The sequence below is a fragment of the Chelonoidis abingdonii genome, chromosome 14, assembly GCF_003597395.2.
Source record: "Chelonoidis abingdonii isolate Lonesome George chromosome 14, CheloAbing_2.0, whole genome shotgun sequence".
Lineage (NCBI taxonomy): Eukaryota > Metazoa > Chordata > Testudines > Testudinidae > Chelonoidis > Chelonoidis abingdonii.
The window spans coordinates 13970166-13988630 of record NC_133782.1 but is presented as its reverse complement, the minus strand read 5'-3'; positions in this window follow the sequence as shown (position 1 = coordinate 13988630).

Genomic DNA, 18465 nt, shown 5'->3' with positions numbered 1-18465 from the left:
GAGCGGAGGTGAGCTGGGGCAGGGAGCGGTTCCCCTGTGTGCTCCCCCTCGTTATTGCGGGCAAGCCTCTCCGAGCCCCTCCCCACCCAGCTCACCTCCACTCCACCCCCTCACTTGAGGGGACTTCTAGGCGGCCACCTAGTTTGCCTAAATGGTTGCACTTGCCCTGGGTTCAGATCCTGGTCCCATTCAACCAACTCCCACAAAGTTCACACATGTTGAAATAAATGGCTCCAGTCTGGGGATGTGTGTGTTCAACATTAAGGCAAGATAGAAGGGGTGGTTTGGGCTTTGCAGTAATGTGCTGATCATATTTAGGTTCTGCAAAACCCCAAGCAGGGTGGTTTAGATCTGAGTCCCATTTTACCCATACTCCAAATGTCTGATAAATGGTTTAGATTATCTGTCTTTCTGCCTGTGGAATTTCTAGAGTCCTTATCACCCGTGTCCCTGTCTCAAGTAAAGTGAAATGAAAACCTTTTCACAAAACACTTTTAGATGTGTATTCCAGGAAAACAATTACCTTTTTCAATACTTAAAAGGAAGCATGGTCTTTTGTAATAAACCATAATACTGCCATAGACTTCAATATTCAGAATTTAACCCATTTTCTCCCCTTTATCTACAATTTTATTCTTAGGAGTCAATTGTATTATGATGTTTAATATTAGAATATCTTAATGCCCAAAGGTCACTAAGCCCAAAGTCTGCATTATGGTAGGTGCTATACAAGACACCGTCCTTGCCTTTGAGAGCGTACAAGCTATGAAAACAAGGAAGAGTTTTGGAGCTGAACACACAACAAGAAGTACAGTGGGGAACAGAAGAAAGAAGTGGGTGAAAGAGATGGCTGGAATGTTTATGGAAGATATCATTTTGCTGTGATGACTGCCTACAATGACATTTTTATTAGCAAAGACATATGAACATTATTAGTAGAAGGAAGCTCAATGAAGTCAAAGCTGAGCTAATAAATAAGGCCTGATTAATTTTTACTTAATAATTTCACCCGCTTCAGGGGAGGGGAGTTACTCTGGATTTAAACTGGAGTAGGTCAGGTCCTTAGACATCAGTCCCCTGCTGTGTATGCATTGTGTGAGCAGGCTCACATAAAGAAGAAAAAAATTAAAATTAGTTTTGGAATAACTATATGAGAGAGGATGCCAAATGATTATGTGGAGCCTGGTCAGTTATGTGCTGAGTCTGATATAACTGTGATGCCATCACTTTTACCTGTCACAAGTGGCTGGCCCTTTAAGGAGAGTCAGTGTCAGTATTGCCTGTGAGCAGACACCCTCCCAGCTGAGGGTTACATGGTGTGGGTCTAGTTTAAGTGCAGCTGTGAAGGAGCTGGGTGATCTCAGGGCCACCAGAGGATTCAGTGGGTCTGGGGTCTTCCCGCCAACGAATTGCCGCCAAAGACCTGGCACTTCGGTGGTGGGTCCCAGGGCAGAAGGACCCCCCACTACGGGTCTTTGGGGCACTTTGATGACAGGTCTTGGGGCGGAAGGACCCCCCCACCGTGGGTCTTTGGGGCACTTCGGTGGCGGGTCCCAGGGCAGAAGGACCCCCCCCGTGGGTCTTTGGGGCACTTCGGTGGCGGGTCCCAGGGCGGAAGGACCCCCTGCCACTGAATTGCCCCCGAAGAACCGGAGCAGAAGAATATCCGATGGCCCAGGCCCCACAAGAGTTTTCCGGGGCCCCTGGAGCAAGTGAAAGACCCTGCTCCAGGGCCCCCGAAAAACTCTCATGGGCTTGCCCCTCCCCGCCCCCCGGGTGGCCCTGAGTGATCTCAGTCTTTTAGGGACAGCTTGATTGTGAGAAAGGTAAGCTGCTGCAAGGAGGGGCTTGTTTCTCATGTGGCCTAGCCCTGAAGGGAGAGGATAACTGGAGAGAAAGAAGCTCATGAAGCAGAGCTTGGGAATGACCCAGACTCTCAAGCCTTATGGATATGCAGCAAACACTCCCCTTTGCAGCTTGCGAAAGGAGATAGCCTGTTACCTCCCCTCCCCACTCCACTCAAGAACGTTGAAGGTCTGCAGTTGTGAATGAAGCTTATGTGTAATGCTAATGGCACAATGGGGAGATAAATGCCCTTGTGTCCCAGCCATGTACACACTCACAAGGTGGGTATGGTGTTCATTTCCAGGACACATGTTACTGTAATGGAGCTAACAAAGATAGTCTGGTCAGATTTAGTGCCTATGGAATTGCTGGCGGTATTCACTTGTAAAAGGAAAACAGAGAAAAAAATATGGAAATTGTATATATTAAAAGGGATGGACATTAGTATAATATTTTTATTTCAATCAAAAACAGAAAATAGGCCAACATTTTCAAATTTTGGTCCTTGAAATTAGATACTTTATTTGGGTGTCTACCTTTCAGTAACCTCACTTGGGAAATTTGGCAATGGCTCATTTAATTATAGGAAACAATTCTGCAAATGTTTACTCAGGTGAGTAATTCTCTTGATTTTTGTTTCTCAGCGTGTCTCTTCATGACTGGGCCTCTCAATCACTTATGGGAATTTAATTTTTATATTTACATATTTTTCCCAGGAGTCAAAAAAGCTTAAGCACATGCTTAACTTTAAGCAAGTGTGTAATCACATTAATTTTAAGCATATGTCTGAAATAAATCTTGTACGTAAGTACTTTTGATGAATTGGAGACTCAATACTGACTTTCTGGGAAGTTGCCTCAGAAGAATTCTCCCCACCTCCACCTCCACCCCCAAAAGCTAAGCAAACTACAGAACAGCACAAAATGTGTTCATGTATTTTTTTTAAATAAACCTAAAGTCATGTTTCTTCTAAACTGGAAGTCAATAAAACAAAATGAAGGTGTGCTGGGAATAAAAGAAGATTTAATATTGAAGTAATGAAGGTAAAAATGCTGATATGAAGGAAAAAATAAAACAGGTTGGCTGTTAAGGGAACATATTAATTCCACTCTTCTTAACATTATTTTGAGGTACATAAGCAAGTAACCATTTTGCAGATTTGAGCTGAATAATTTATAGGGCTGTTTGGGAAACAATTCCATTTCACACAAAAAATAAATTGAGAATTTGTTCCACATCAGGATAAAATGGAGACTTCTCAGGTCTTTTCATGCAAAACCTCAAGGAGACATCCCCACCCCAGACTAGCCAATAATCCAGAAGATAAGGACTTGAACCTGAGTCTCCATCCTCCCAGTGGGTTATTGGTGACATGCACATGTACATTTTGACCAGAGATTCCATCCTAGACATGAGAAACTTCCTCACTGAAATGATACAATGTTTTGAAAAGTTTCAGTTTTAAGAAATCAGTATTTTCTGACACAAGTTTCATTTAAAAAATTCCCGAACCAGCTCTAATAATTGATTTCACATTGAATCCCCTCGAGGTTCAGTCATACATCTGACAAAGGAACAACTTTTCAAATGCAAGTTAGTCTTTTCCAAGACCATAGGTTTGAACCTTTTTAAGGATGTTTTGGGGGGTTCATTTTAGGCCTTTCTCTAAAATTTAATTCTGGTCAAAGGAAACGGACTAATAGCTCAGGAGACTCATATTCTGTATTCTTAAATCAAACAGTACAGTCAGATGTAGTCTAGACTTCTCCACACTTTCCCTAGCCATGTGCCTCAATCGTGTGATAAGGATGGGTAGTTAGTTCAGTTTCCACACCATTTCAAGCCTTGATTTCTTTGTGGTGTCTCCCTTGACTCCGAATAGGACAACACATGCATGTAATAAAATATTTAAAAAATCAGCCTTGGGTCCCTTCTTTGTATATTGTTTTGATAAATTTGGGATTGTTCAGGATGCAAAGAGCTATAGAAATGTAAGTGACTAGTATCCACTGGCTAGAAAGTCAAACTAGCAAAACTGAGAGTGACAGGGACTTTCAGAAAAGCAGCCTGACATGAAGTGCTGGGAAGAATGGAAGCATGGACTTGTGAAGGGGAAATCAATGCATATCTGTTGTTTGATACACTGTTCAGTACTAAGATAAGCTTAATTTACACGAAACAAGGATTATATTCTTTTTTTTATTTCTGAGCTGGACTGTGACCATAAGTAAGTGATCTTAAGGGCATGCTATGACTAGTCTTTATCTTTAAGGTTTTGTCCCATTAATGTATTCCCTTTAAAGCTGACAGCATCTGTTGTTTTATCATGGATGTGACAGTTCAGTAAATGCTTTTATTCAGCCTTCATTCATGCAGTGATTGATATGGTAAGACTTTACCTATGGTTGAACAGTCCAATTATAAAGAAGACAGAAAATGCTGTGACCTTGGTCTTTAAGTGAAGGGTCCTTAAATCAGTGGGGTCTAATTCTTTTCCCTTTTAGTGGAACTGTCTGCAGGGTGGGAAAAATGACCTAAAAGTAACTTTCCCTTCAAATACTTTGTACTCTTCAATTGTATCATGACATTTAATGTCAAAAACCTGTCACAAACTGTTAGCTAAATGTATATCTATGATTACAACAGATCAGGATGAATTTGGTGGGTTATTTATCTTTTGCATCATCACTAGACAAATCAGCTGGAGAGGTCATTAGTTAAGCTGAGTGAGAGAATGTCCATCCAAATTGCCCATGGCTTTATGGGGGGTGGGTGAAAAGTTTATGTGTGTGTGTGTGTGTTTTGAATTGAATTCTAATTGTCTTATTGTAAAGTGCCTAGAAGTCTGTTTGCATGTAATGTTGATAATGGTGATGAATCTTTGGGTGACATTGTATTATTCATCCAGATGGGCTTTGAACTATTTACTAACTGATGCAACAGTGAAGATAGTCAAGAAATAGAATAGCAAATCCACCAGATTGAGCACTGAGAATGCTAGAATTGTAATAGCTGAGCCATGGCCCTTACAGATCCCAATGGGATCGGAAAAAAGGATAGTAGAATCCATGCAGTAACGGGTCCCTCAGCATTATTTCTCCTGAGGCTCTCCCATTCTCTGCTTCCACCTGCCGCACACAATGGTCAGCCAGCCAAACACGAGGTATAATCCTGCTGCACAGGGGGTGGGCTAGACATGAGCAGGGAGACGACAACAGTTCTACCACCCAGATCCTCCGATTTGAACTCTGTCACCCCCACCTCCAAACTTTGGGGTGATTAGAAATTCAGCACATATATAAACACTTCAGAAGAACAAAAATATTCAGCATGAGTACATGCAGCAGACGGCCAATATGCATGCCCTCCAAAGGGCAGCCTGGAGCTCTGTGTAACCTTCACCACTGGACATAAGTAACTCTGTGCTCTTTGTCAAACTGCAATTCCACATGGATCTGACAGATCAGTGGTGGACTCTGTCCTTTCACTCTCCCTCACTCTGAAAGAGATCAGCATGGAATATTTTCACTACGGAGGAATAGTCTTCTGAGGCAAAACATGGAAAGGGAAGAATAAATGTGGGGCTGGAAGAGGGGAGGAAATGAAGAGGAAGTGAATTGCCAAGAGATTTACACTTCAGTCCAAAATCACAATGAGAAAGTATTCTGAACTGTGCAAGAATCTCTAGCTCATGAGCAGGTCTGAACTACGTAACCAACAGCAACACAGCAGGTAACCCAAGCTGGCACTGACCTTGGCAGCACTCAGTGGGGGATAATTTTTTAAGACTTCACTTGAATTAGATCTCCAGTACATCACGAAAAAAATCACTAGCTGCATCCCTGGAAGTAAAGTCATGGCATCCTATACCATTTTAATTTGATTTTCCTTGAACATATTTAGTAGAGCCAATACAAAGCAAATTACCACGCTTCAGCTGAATTTGATTGTCTTTTAGAATACAGGGTATTAAGACAGAGCCAAATGTGGTTCTGTTGTTTTGTCTCATTTAGGTATTTCCAGAAATTTCCAGACATTAATGATAGATATTTAGTGATCTTCAATGTCAGAAGTTCATCTTTTGATCCTGGGAATAGACTTTCTTCTTTATATATGTAAATTCAGAGTGGGACAATTGCTCCAGCCCCGAGGCTGTACTTAGTACCGACAACAAAGGGTTTGAAAGCCATGCTGAAGCAAGGATGTAATTTTGAGACCTTCATATAATTCTTTCTAATGCTTTGATTGTCCTCTGTTTCTTCACATAGTCATGCATATTTCTGTGTTTCTTAGATTACATTTAACCCATTCAAAGGGGAAAAATGAGGTTTAAATATTTTCACTAGAAATATGGACCTGGTTTTGAAAGTATGTGGTTGTGCTGCAGACACATATTGTATCTTGAACTATATAATTTGTTGAGCACACTAATCATTTTTAGGTACATATATAAACATAAATCATTCGCAATCACATGCATATACACCACATCCTTCGTGCAGGCAAATGAGGGGCAGGATAACACACACACACACATTTTAAATCAAGCCACCAAGGTGCAACTATGATAACGCACATTTATGTGCAGTGTAATATATGGCTGTGCAAATCAAGCAATTGTACATACAGCAGGATTGGCCAATATGATTTGTGTGTGCAGAGATAATAGGGGCTGGGTAGGCATTTGTACATTGTCTCCAGAGCTGGTTGCAAAACACAATCATCCTTGTTGAAAATTTTCATCAAAAATTATTTTCAGTTAAAGAGGAGTCAAATTCAAAACAGAATATTTTGACTAGCCCTAATTGTACCTACACTCAAAACTTTGGCTGTCCATGTCCTTGGAAGCTATGTATTTAGAGAATTAAAAACAAAAACACACAACCTTATCCCCCCCGCCCCCCGATAATTGCAGTGTTTATCAAAACTAAACCTCCATATTTTTTCACATTTGGCCTATTATGTTAATGTTTTGGTGGTGGGTTTTTGTTTTGTTTGGCTTTGTTTCTTTGTTTTTGTATTGTGTAGGAGTGTGAACAGCTTCAGTTCATATTTAAGAAAAGGAGTAGCTCTTCAAGTTTGCAACGTCTGGTCTTGTTACCATTAACAAAATAATCACACAAATAATCTGAATACCAAAATAGTTGTGTCTGAGCCCTGTTGCTATGCTGAAGAGTGCATAATAATGCTACTGCTTCAGGCACTGAGATCACAGGTCATGATATGATATTTCTGTGTATTCATTAACTTTCCCAAGTACAGACTGATCTTCCGTTGCCATGAACACTAATGAACCATTTTCTTGTTTTTACAGAATATTGTATCATTACCACCAAACACATAATAGTTAAAGAAAAACTGCTTCCAAACAAATGGCTCTAATTAGAGTTCTAACATAGGTTATCTTGATTATGTTACACTTCCCCATTTAATATCCAAAGGCCAACAAGTATATTTGATAGGAAAAATTCATTGTGTTTCTTGGAACATTGGGCCATTTTTGAAGTACTTAGGGTGTGTCTGCGTGGTGGACTAGTAAGAACATAAGAACCAAAGGTCAGACCAAAGGTCCATCTAGCCAAATATCTGTCTACCGACAGTGGCCAATGCCAAGTGCCCCAGAGGGAGTGAACCTAACAGGCAATGATCAAGTGATCTCTCTCCTGCCATCCATCTCCATCCTCTGACAAACAGAGGCTAGGGACACCATTCCTTACCCATCCTGGCTAATAGCCATTTATGGACTTAACCACCATGAATTTGTCCAGGTTCTCTTTTAAACGCTGTTATGTCCTAGCCTTCACAACCTCCTCAGGTAAGGAGTTCCACAAGTTTGACTGTGTGCTGCGTGAAGAAGAACTTCCTTTTATTTGTTTTAAACCTGCTGCCTATTAATTTCATTTGGTGACCCTAGTTCTTGTATTATGGAATAAGTAAATAACTTTTCCTTCCACTTTCTCCACATCACTCATGATTATTAATACTCTATCATATCCGCCTTTAGTCTCCTCTTTTCCAAGCTGAAGTGTCCTAGCCTCTTTAATCTCTCCTCATATGGGACCCTCTCCAAACCCCTAATCATTTTAGTTGCCCTTTTCTGAACCTTTTCTAGTGCCAGTGTATCTTTTTTGAGGTGAGGAGACCGCATCTGTATATAGTATTCAAGAAGTGAGCATACCATGGATTTATATAATGGCATTAATATATTCTCAGTCTTATTCTCTATCCCTTTTTAATGATTCTTAACATCGTGTTTGCTTTTTTGACCACCTCTAATGTGACATAACTGGGGTGTAAATTCAAGGGTGCATTGATGTGTCACAAACTAACTGCCCATGTGGACACTGCTGGCACACCTCAAAGCTTCCCGAGTGTGCATTGGTGCATTTTGCCCAATGAAATCTTGAGAGGAAGGATTGTCTAATGCAGTGGTTCCCAAACATGTTCCGCTGCTTGTGTAGGGAAAGCCCCTGGCGGACCAGGCCAGTTTGTTTACCTGCCATGTCTGCAGGTTTGGCCGATCATGGCTCCCACTGGCCGTGGTCCGCCGCTGCAGGCCAATGGGAGCTGCGGGAAGCAGCAGCCAGTATGTCCCTCGGCCTGCACTGCTTCCAGCAGCTCTCATTGGCCTGGAGCAGCGAACTGCAGCCAGTGGGAGTCGCGCTTGGCCGAACCTGCAGACATGGCAGGTAAACAAACGGGCCCAGCCTGCCAGGGGCTTTCCCTGAACAAGCGGTGGAACAAGTTTAGGAACCACTGGTCTAATGGTTAGGACACTAGCCTGAAAGTTAGGAGATCTGAATGCAATTCCTGGCTCTTCCGCAAACTGTCTGTGACCTGGGGAAAGTCACCTGTTTTTTTTTTTCTGGGCCCCAAACTCCCCATCTCTGAAGTGGGGATACACAGTACTTCCCTTCTTCATAGGGCTTATGAGGATGAATGCATTCAAATTTGTGTGTTGCTCAGATGTGGTGATAACAGGGGCATATGAGTACAATAGATAAGAAAATCATCTTAGTGTTAGCAGTAGAGGAAATAGGTGGCTGTTTCAAACAAAACTGTCACGATCAAACAATCCCAAAATCACACAAAAGTCTCACATGTTTGAGATTAGCTCAAGTCCGACTTGCTGCCTGAGGAATTCTAATCCATATGGTTTAAAAGAAACTACTAGTAGAGGACTTAATTTAGAGCCATCAATGAGCTGAGAAGATTTACATACTTGCCTTAGAATTATCCCTATAGGCAGGGACTGTTTGTTATATGTATGTACTTTATAGCCCCTAGCATATTGTGGACCCAATCCTGAGGGAGGCCCCTAAATGCTATACGTATTCATAATAAAGTGTTACAAACATGTTTTTCTATCTCATTTTATTTCATTCTGGAAGGAAGCTAAGTGATAGAGCAGAAACTGTTTACAACTAAGACTCTAAGGACTGGTCTACACTAGGGGAGGGGATCGATCTAAGATACGCAACTTCAGCTACGTGAATAATGTAGCTGAAGTCAAAGTATCTTAGATCGAGTTACCTACCGTCCTCACGGCGCGGAATCGACGTCCACGACTTCCCCTGTCGACTCTGCTACCGCCGTTTGCGTTGGTGGAGTTTCGGAGTCTACAGGAACGCGTTTGGGGATCGATATATCGCGTCTAGATGAGACGAGATATATCGATCCCCGAGAAATTGATTGCTACCCACCGATACGACCAGTAGTGAAGACGTACCCTTATACACCAGATGACACTGGGTTGGCATAAACTCGTTAAGCTCAATGTAAATGCACCAGGCTAGTGAGTGAAATGGATTGTTCAGACAGGTCTTTTATCCCATGATGGCGTTGGGGTGGATCTTCAAAGGTTTTACTGCAGGGAAGCATTCAAATGGTTATCCAAACTCGCTCACCCTCTTCCGTGCTAAAAACAAGGCTGACACTTGCATGGGAACAAAGAGTCTGATGAGACTGGAAGAAGCATGTATCAACAAACTTTACTTCAGAAACCTCCTAGATGGTCTCTCTTCCACTGCTGACATTAGCCAGGACTTGTGTCAATGAGTGGGCCTGCAGGTACACAGATGAAAGACAACTGAGGGAAAAACAACTGTGAACAGGTCAGTTCCCATTTAGTCAGAAATGTTAGCCTAGTTTTTCTTTTATCCCAACTGGTTTGCACTTCCCAGAAATCCAACTGGGAGAATTTCCTGTTAAAGAGTAGGTTTGATTTGTGTCACTCTCCTTCGCCACTAAGTGTCACTGTTTCCGTGTGATAGAAAAAGCGAACAACTTGAGTTACCTTAACAGCATCTGCCCAATTCTTTGCTCTCTGGCTAAACTGGGGTTTATAGCTAATAAAGTAAAACTATCCTATCCTTTTTCTTCTTTATCTTTCTTATGACAACTTCCACCATTTCTGCCATATCAGGCCTCTACTCTTTATCTTTCATGTTGCTTGCATAGCAATAGCAACAAAGTGAAACATTTTGGTTTATTCTAAAAGAAATCTCTGCAGTGAAACCTTGTAGAGAAACACAATAAAAGTGTAAATGGATTGGAGACCTACAATTCCCCTTTGCAGAAATGAAAACTCTGGATTCAAAATTAGTTCCGGTGTGCTATATGTCCACCACTTACACAGATGGTGATCAGGATGGAGTAGGATTTAAACAAAGGTATGCTGCTGACTTTTCCTGAATCTCACAGAATGGGGGATTGTTCTGTCTGTGAAATAGCAGCTTGGCATTTCTCTCTGTCATGGAGGAGTGATTCACAACATGAAAAAGGGAGGGTTGGTGTAATTGGGGAAGAACCTAAATTATACACATTTCTCCTGCTGCTTGCAACATTTATGAAAATCAAAGCATGTCTGCATTTCAGCTCCTTCCCATCTAGCTGGAGGACTGTCTAAATGCACACAGCTGCAGCATAGTTCTCCCAGGTGGCTATTATAACACAGTGTGAGGCTCCGTGGCGTGCTTGAAGGAGATATTTCTTCTCCCCTTCCCAATTAACCCATTCCTGGTCTTTATCACCATCCTGATTTTCCTTCACATACAGTCCAGACTCCAGACCTCCTCCTTAACCACAGATAATGCTCCAGCTGGCAACAGAGAATCTATTGACTCACTGCTGGAGTCATTCCCAGCTCCACTGAAACAGAATTTGCTATCTTTGAGGGCATTTCTTTCCTCTGATGCTGAGATGAGATGAAGATTCAAATTTGTGCCTCTTGCAGACGTGCAAAAATTCCTCAGTTGCAATGCAGCTATTAAAGGCTTGATTATGTGTCTACAGACATCAATGTCATTGCTCCCACTGATTTCAAAGGTGCAAGATCGAGCCCTGTGGCAGGTCCCACATATCTCCTCTGTCCCACGTATACTGCAATCTTAGCACTATTGACAAGACATGCTGCAGATTCCTTAGATGCTAAAACATTCTGGATACTAAGGGCTCTCAATCATTGTGATCCCTTGTGGTGGAGTATACAAACCCAATAGTACCTGTCAGGTAATGGTTAAGGAACTGTTATGGGCTCACTCTATTGCACCTTGTCATAAACAGATAGCTAAGGGTTAATGTTTCTTTTACCTGTAAAGGGTTAATGAAGGGAACCAAACACCTGACCAGAGGACCAATCAGGAAACCGGATTTTTCAAAGCTCAGGGAGGGAATGTTTGGGTCTGTGTCTTTTGTCTGTCTCTCAGCTATGGAGAGGATCTTTCAATTTCAGTTCTAATCTTCAGTTTCCAAATTGTGAGTACAAGGTAGAAAGACAGTAAGCTTTATTGTTTTTTTTTTTTTTTAAATATGTGTAGTTTGCTCTGGAATGTTTAATTGTATTTCTTTTTGAATAAGGCTGTTTATTCATATATTTTCTTATAGCAATAGCCCTGTGTATCTGTCACCTTGATGCAGAGATCATGTTTATGTGTTTTTCTTTCTTTTATATAAAGCTTTCTTTTAGATCTGTTTGAGTTTTCTCTGGGTAGGCTAAGAGAACGAAGGGAAGGGAAATCTCTTTGGTGTTAGATTTATGGGAGGTGAATCTGTGCAGCCTCGGGAAGAAGGAGGGGGAGTAAATTGCCCTCCTGTTTTTTGATCAAGGAGTTTGTACAGTATGGCCCAGGATAACCGCAGGGACGGGAGCTGGGATGAGATTAAAGGAGACAAGGGGGAGGTTCCTTTCCTGTTATGTAAGATTCAGGGCATTGAGGTCTTGGGGAAAAATCTCGTTAATACCGTTCTCCTGCGCCCGGTAGTTCTTCGTATCGACTCATGAACAGAATCCCTTTTACTTTATTTTTTTTCGTTTTCCACTTCTTTTTCGCTTTGATGTTAACGAGTTATCAGCCGATCATTTTTGAATATTATTTTTTTAGACTACCAGTTTCATTTCTGGACATACGTTATCTTACTTTTCTTTTTAGTTTTTTTTTAAATTTTTTTTTTTCTTTTTTGCCTCTTTTTTTTAGCCTTCTATCTTCTTTTCCCTTTTTTATTTCGCGAACATATAATCTTTTCTCTTTCTTTTATTCTTTTCCATTTTCTATTCCGTAGCCATAGTTATAATTAAGCTTGCGCTGTCATTGATTAGTGACAAAGCGCACTTTGCGTCAGCAAGTCAAGCCCTTATTGAGTTGGGTGTCAAAGTTCAGCACCTCTGCAAACTCAGACATTCATGCCATGTGACTGCTCATGTGAGAAAGGAATTGATGCAATACATGCTAGGAACACTCGGCACATCTCAACACCACACAAAAATAACCCCCAATCATTACCCGTATTTTCTTTCTGGTATTTATCATTTTCAATCACTCTCCTACCCTTATTGTCTAGTAGCTCCCATGGACGTATTCTCTTGGGTATTGGTCCTGATCATCTGTTCTTTGGGTTGATTCAGGCCCTGGAAATTCCTGGCTGGTGGCAGCGATATCAGATCTAAGCTGGTAATTAAGCTTAGAGGATTCATGCTAGCTTCTCAGTTATGAATGCTAAGGTTCAAATCTGAGTAGGAAGCTACGACACACCTGCAAAGCATTTCAGGCCTGGAAGAAAGGCTTAAAAGAGGGGAAGCCCTACTCAGTTAGCAGCAAGCTAGGGAGGGAACAGACTTTTAGTCCTCTGCTCCCAAAGGAAAGTGTGGCAGAGAACAAGGACTGCTAGTGCAACTGCTGCCTGTCTGAGCTCCTTGAATGCCAGGTGATCTGGATTCTGAATGATTGCTTTGGAATGTTTCCTAGTGACTCGCCTGTTGGTGTAGAATTGGACCTTGGCTTGCAAAAAGCTCCTGGAAAGAAAGGAGGCCTGCTGTGGGCTAGCTTCAGGTTTTGTTTTCTCCCTCCATCTCTTTTTTTTTTTTTTGTGGTGGGGACCTTTGGTATTCCTAGAATGGTGGACTCCTGTGGGGCCTCAGCTGAGTCTCCCACACCTGGAAGCAATGGGTCTTCCAGCACTATAGCAGGAACTGAGCAGATCCCATTTGGAATGGGAAGAGACTCATTGTGCCCTCAGAGTTTGCAGCCCACAGGTTGCGCATTGCTGCTTGATTTCAGTCAGATTTCTCAGGCTGAACAAGGTCAGGTGGATGACTGCCCTTGGACAGGAGACATCCCAGAAAGGTGCTGAAGTAAATGAAAGTGGTATTCAGTAGGTTTCCTTTCTCCCTCTAACGCTGAAGCAATGCTCCAGCAAGGTGCTAGAGTAAGGATAGGCCCGTGGATAACCTGGATTTAAATTCTCAGGTCAGCCACAGACTTCCTGTATAATTTTGGGTAAGTCACTTAAACTTGTTTCCTTCTCATCGGTGTTGTGAAGCTAACGGCTGTCAACAACTGTGGGGAGCACAGACACTACAGTAAGGAGGGCCACATACATATCTAAGGGCACGTCTAGACTACGCGCCGTATCGACGCGTTAAAATCGATTGCTCGGGGGTCGATATATCGCGTCTGATCTAGACGGGATATGTCGATCCCTGAGCGCGCTTATATCGATTCCGGAACTCCACCAAAACCAACGGAGTTCAGGAATCGACATGGCGAGCTGTGGACATCGATCCCGTGCGGTGAAGATGGGTGAGTAAATCGATTTTAGATATTCGATTTCAGCTACGCTATTCTCGTAGCTGAAATTGCGTATCTAAAATCGATTTTCGCGCGTAGTGTAGACCTGGCCTTAGGCAGGCTGTGCTCTTGGACATGTTGCCTTTCAGATTAGATGTAAAACAGACACTAATTACTTGTGCTAATTACTTTCTGTAAGAGTGGAAGTGCATTCTGGCCACATGTTACTTAAGTAATAACCTGACTTTCCCTTCACATTTCTACTGCATATGCTCTTCTGCCCTTCCTATCCTAAACTTTTGTGTTGTGCTGTGATCTGTTAAAAGGCTTCCATACTCCACCCAGGGCTGGATGCACCGTCTATGTCCTTTACAGCCATCAGAAATGGGGAAGTAGTAGGCTTTAAGAGTGCCTATAAAGTGTTTTGATCCTTGGATAAAAAGCATTGTAGAGGAGGTCAATGAGTTGTTATACTAAGAAATTCACTTGTTAAGAAAATTTCTCTCTTTCACTGAACAAAGAATTCTTCATTTTACATAGTGAGATAAAACTTATGCAAGCCACAATGATTTACAAGACCCTTTGTGATGAAGACATGTCCTCTGTAAAATATACTATCTATAAAAGTGAGTTAATATCTGCATAAACACCTCATTTTTCCATAAACATGTAACGACTCCGATGAAAGCCTTATGGCATTAATGATGCATGAGCTCTATTTTTAGTTATAATTTAGTTAGATAAAATGCCATCTACATTCAGTATTAATAATGTTATTTTCTAGTGTCTTGATGCCAAGGGTACTGCAAGTAGATTTATAGCTCTCCTCCTCATACAGAAGCATCCCACCTTGGAGCGACGTGCTGCAGTGAGAGAACTTTGCTAGGATATGTCAAAAAAGTGTCCATGGTCCTCTTTCCCTTGGATTCCTTGCCACGGATTAAGGGCGAAGTACACCTCATGCACTTTAAATAAGAGGCCTAATCATGTTTTTGTTCCAGACACAGAAATCCCACTGATAACCATAAAACCCTGTATGCATACAGTATCCTTTATCCCAAAGTATTTCCTAGTGTTAGCAACTATGGGACAGATTTTCTGTTATGCTAATAGACTGACTGTGACTCTCTGGAGGTATAAAAGGGCCCTTAAAGGAGATGAATCTGGCCTCTAAAGAATAACCCTAACATAGCCGCCATGATGGCTCAACACTACCTGATCTTGCAGCTACCAGCAAACTGGATGTGGCCAAAGCATTGCTGTGCTCTAGTTATAATCTTCTGGTGGGATATCTTGAGACCACAACTAACCAAGGGCAAATAAAAGTAGCTCTGAGAGGGTGATCCCAGTATTGGGGATCTTCAAAGCTGCCTTTGATTTCCCTGTCGTGCTCCTATGCCAAGTGTAGATCCAGCAGAATGAAGAGTCAGGCCATCATAACAACACTTCACCCTGAAATACAGACTTTTGTGTCGGCTGCCACTCTGCACACCAGGAGACTCGACCTTAGCTGTGGAAGGATGTGATATTTTGCCATAAAGACTGGAACAAATACCTGCCCTATGAATTGTGTCATGGGACTGGTAGTGTCTTGATCCCCTACATGCAACCCTTAGTGCGGTACTAGAGTCTAGACACCACAGTGATTAAGAAGTTTATAAAATCAATCATTAGATGATCTACCCATAACTTCAGGCTTTAAGTTCTCTGAAAGTACATCTGTCCACCCCTCCGGCTGTCTGAAACTCATTGGAACCTGGCTGTGTACTGATAGCTGTCAACATCTGATGTTCAGCAGACTAAATGAAATTGATGTAATAATATTAATACATAGATTTTTATGCAGCATAGATCTCAAATCCTCTTACAAAGGAGAGAAGTACCACCATCCCCATCTTACAGATAGGGAAACTGAGGCACAGGGAGGTGGAGTGACCTTCTTGGCAACCTGTCTAAAGGCTGTCAAGAAAAATCTACAGTAAGAGCGAGATGTCTAACTGTAACAGAGACAAGTCCTTTTCTTCCCTAAAAACCATCCTATGTCTCTAGTTTAATATATTTCTTTTCTCCAGATAAGACTCCCAAGCAAACAAATATTTCTGAGAATGAAGTTCTGGGGTGGCAGATCTTTGCCAACATTTTGCCGTTCAATGATAAGGATTGATTGAAAAGGGGGCTCAACTAGAACAGCAATATATAAAATAAATTTCATTTAGCTTTATTTGGGGGTTGGTTATTTATAACATCTATTTCTCCAATGGATTATTCAATTTACTTGTTTACAGAGTGCAACAAAATCAATCCAAAGTTGCTTTTCCTTTGCAACACGTGACTGTCAAATCTTTGTGGAAAATTGCTTAAATTGCATAATCCATTGCTTGAAGTGAGAACCTAGCATTTTAATTAGAGTTTAATTATCTTACTAGATTTTTAAGCTCTCGGGTTTGCTTTTGTTTTTTCTTTTCTTCTCTCAGTGCTCTCTGCTGAAGTGCTTCCTCATTTAGAGCACAATCGGGTTCACAGTCTTCAACTGCACAGGCGCTCCCCTGGACTCTCAATAAAGTGAAGATTTCATTTCTTTTCTGTTGCATGAGCCTAGTTATACATATATCTGGGAAACTGACCAAGGAAGCTTAAAATACGCCCTGCAACAGGAGCATAATCCTGACAGGTGCTGAGCACCTGGAAGTCCAAGCAGGACCACTCAGAATCAGACCCTTTGATTCACAGGCATGAATGGGAGCAAAGCACATAACTTTTGTTTGTGCCTTTGAAAATCTGAGGCTTTTTTAAATGCAAACTACTAATGGCTAATAATCATTAGTTCCCATCACAATTATTTACATTCTATTTGGTCATGTTCCCAGACTTGGTAATTTGCTCCTATATGAGTAGGGAATCAGCAAAATAACACTGACTTTCCCAGTTTTATCAGGTAATTTGTTTGATATCGTTACACATGAAATGTTGACAGTTGTCCTGCTTTTGAAAAGCTAGTGCTCACTGGGCTATAGATTTAGCTGCCTAGACTCGTTTCTGCACCAGGAACCCTGCATACAAACCACAAACACTATAATGCCTGAGCAGAATCCTGAAGAGGCAGATGCCTCTGGTCTACTTTACAAAGAGTGGTCATCAGCACAGCCTTCCAAATACAAGCTCTTGTTGCTAGTGGGAGCTAGACTTATAACCGCTTCCCATTCTACTGACTTCCAGTCTACAGGTAGGATATCAGTTCTGTTCCAAAGGGTGATATCTCACCAGACACTGCACATCTTAGAAAAAGAAATGAGGCAAAAATGAGCTGGTCAGTAAAGCGAGAGGTTAACATTTGAAAAAACATCTGAGATAACTGCACATAATAATTAAGGGCCTAATCCTAAACCCAAACGAGGAAAGTTCCTGGGTTGTGGGAATCTTATCAGTGCTGTGGAAGGAATGCATCTCAGACTATAGGATGGCATCAGAGTTCTTCCATGGTCACTGTTGCAGTAGCCTCATGCCCAAAGAAGCCATGTGGTGATAGATCCACTGTAGCTGCATCACTATATCTGTTCCCTCACCACCCCAGCACCCTGGGCTGCTGTATTGCCCCTGTAAGGCTTTTCCAAGCAGCTGCAATTTAAATCAACTATCTGCTTTCCTGAAGCCGAGCCAGGTACTTATCCAGTGCACAGATGGCTCTAGGATTGGCCATAGCGGAAGAGGGTAAACTTGGCTGCTGCTCCAGTGAATGGGGAAAAGAAACACACATCATGACAAAGGAAATAGGAAGCAACGCTGGGAGTGGAAATCCATAGTATTTGAGTATGGCAGTACATGGGAAACATCAGACCTATTGTTGTCCCTTCAATCCAGGTGAGGCAGATAGCAATTCTCCATTTCAAGCTTCTGAAACTGTGACTTCTCAACAATGAAATCGATAGACTCCCATTATTGGGAAGGGATCCTTTAACTTCATTTTAAACCACCGTCAAACATGAGATATCACCTGACAATTAATTTCCCTTCATTTTGCCTTTTATTCTTTTCAGTGTCTTGTGATCAAGTCAATATGCTGATGAGCTCCAAAATCACTACAAACCTAGGATCTCAGCTATACAATACAAAATGCTTTCATAACAGCCCAGTAAAGACAACATGATAGGACAAACCACTTCTCTCTCATTCCAGATCTGGTGGCTTATTATTTGATTTTAAAGTGTTCTATTTTTTCCTCTGTAAATAGCCTGGGTCAAAGAAGCTGGCATTACTCAAACAGATAATTGCACTGGCTTTCCCTGACAAACTGGGGTTTGAGCTCTCTCACTGCTTAGTGAGTCAGAACATACTTTTTGACACTGAAAAGTGTTCAAACTCGGCTTGTTTTGGCCCTTTGTGGGAAGGGAACATCTCATTTATAACACTCCTGATGCCCTCAGAAAAAAAGGAATCATCAGCTGGAACTGGGAGCTATGGTAACTTCACAAAAGCCAGACTCCCACTAGGGTAAAGGTGAGATAAATGAGAACCACATGGCATATAATATTGTTTAAATGAGTATCTTAGGTACCTG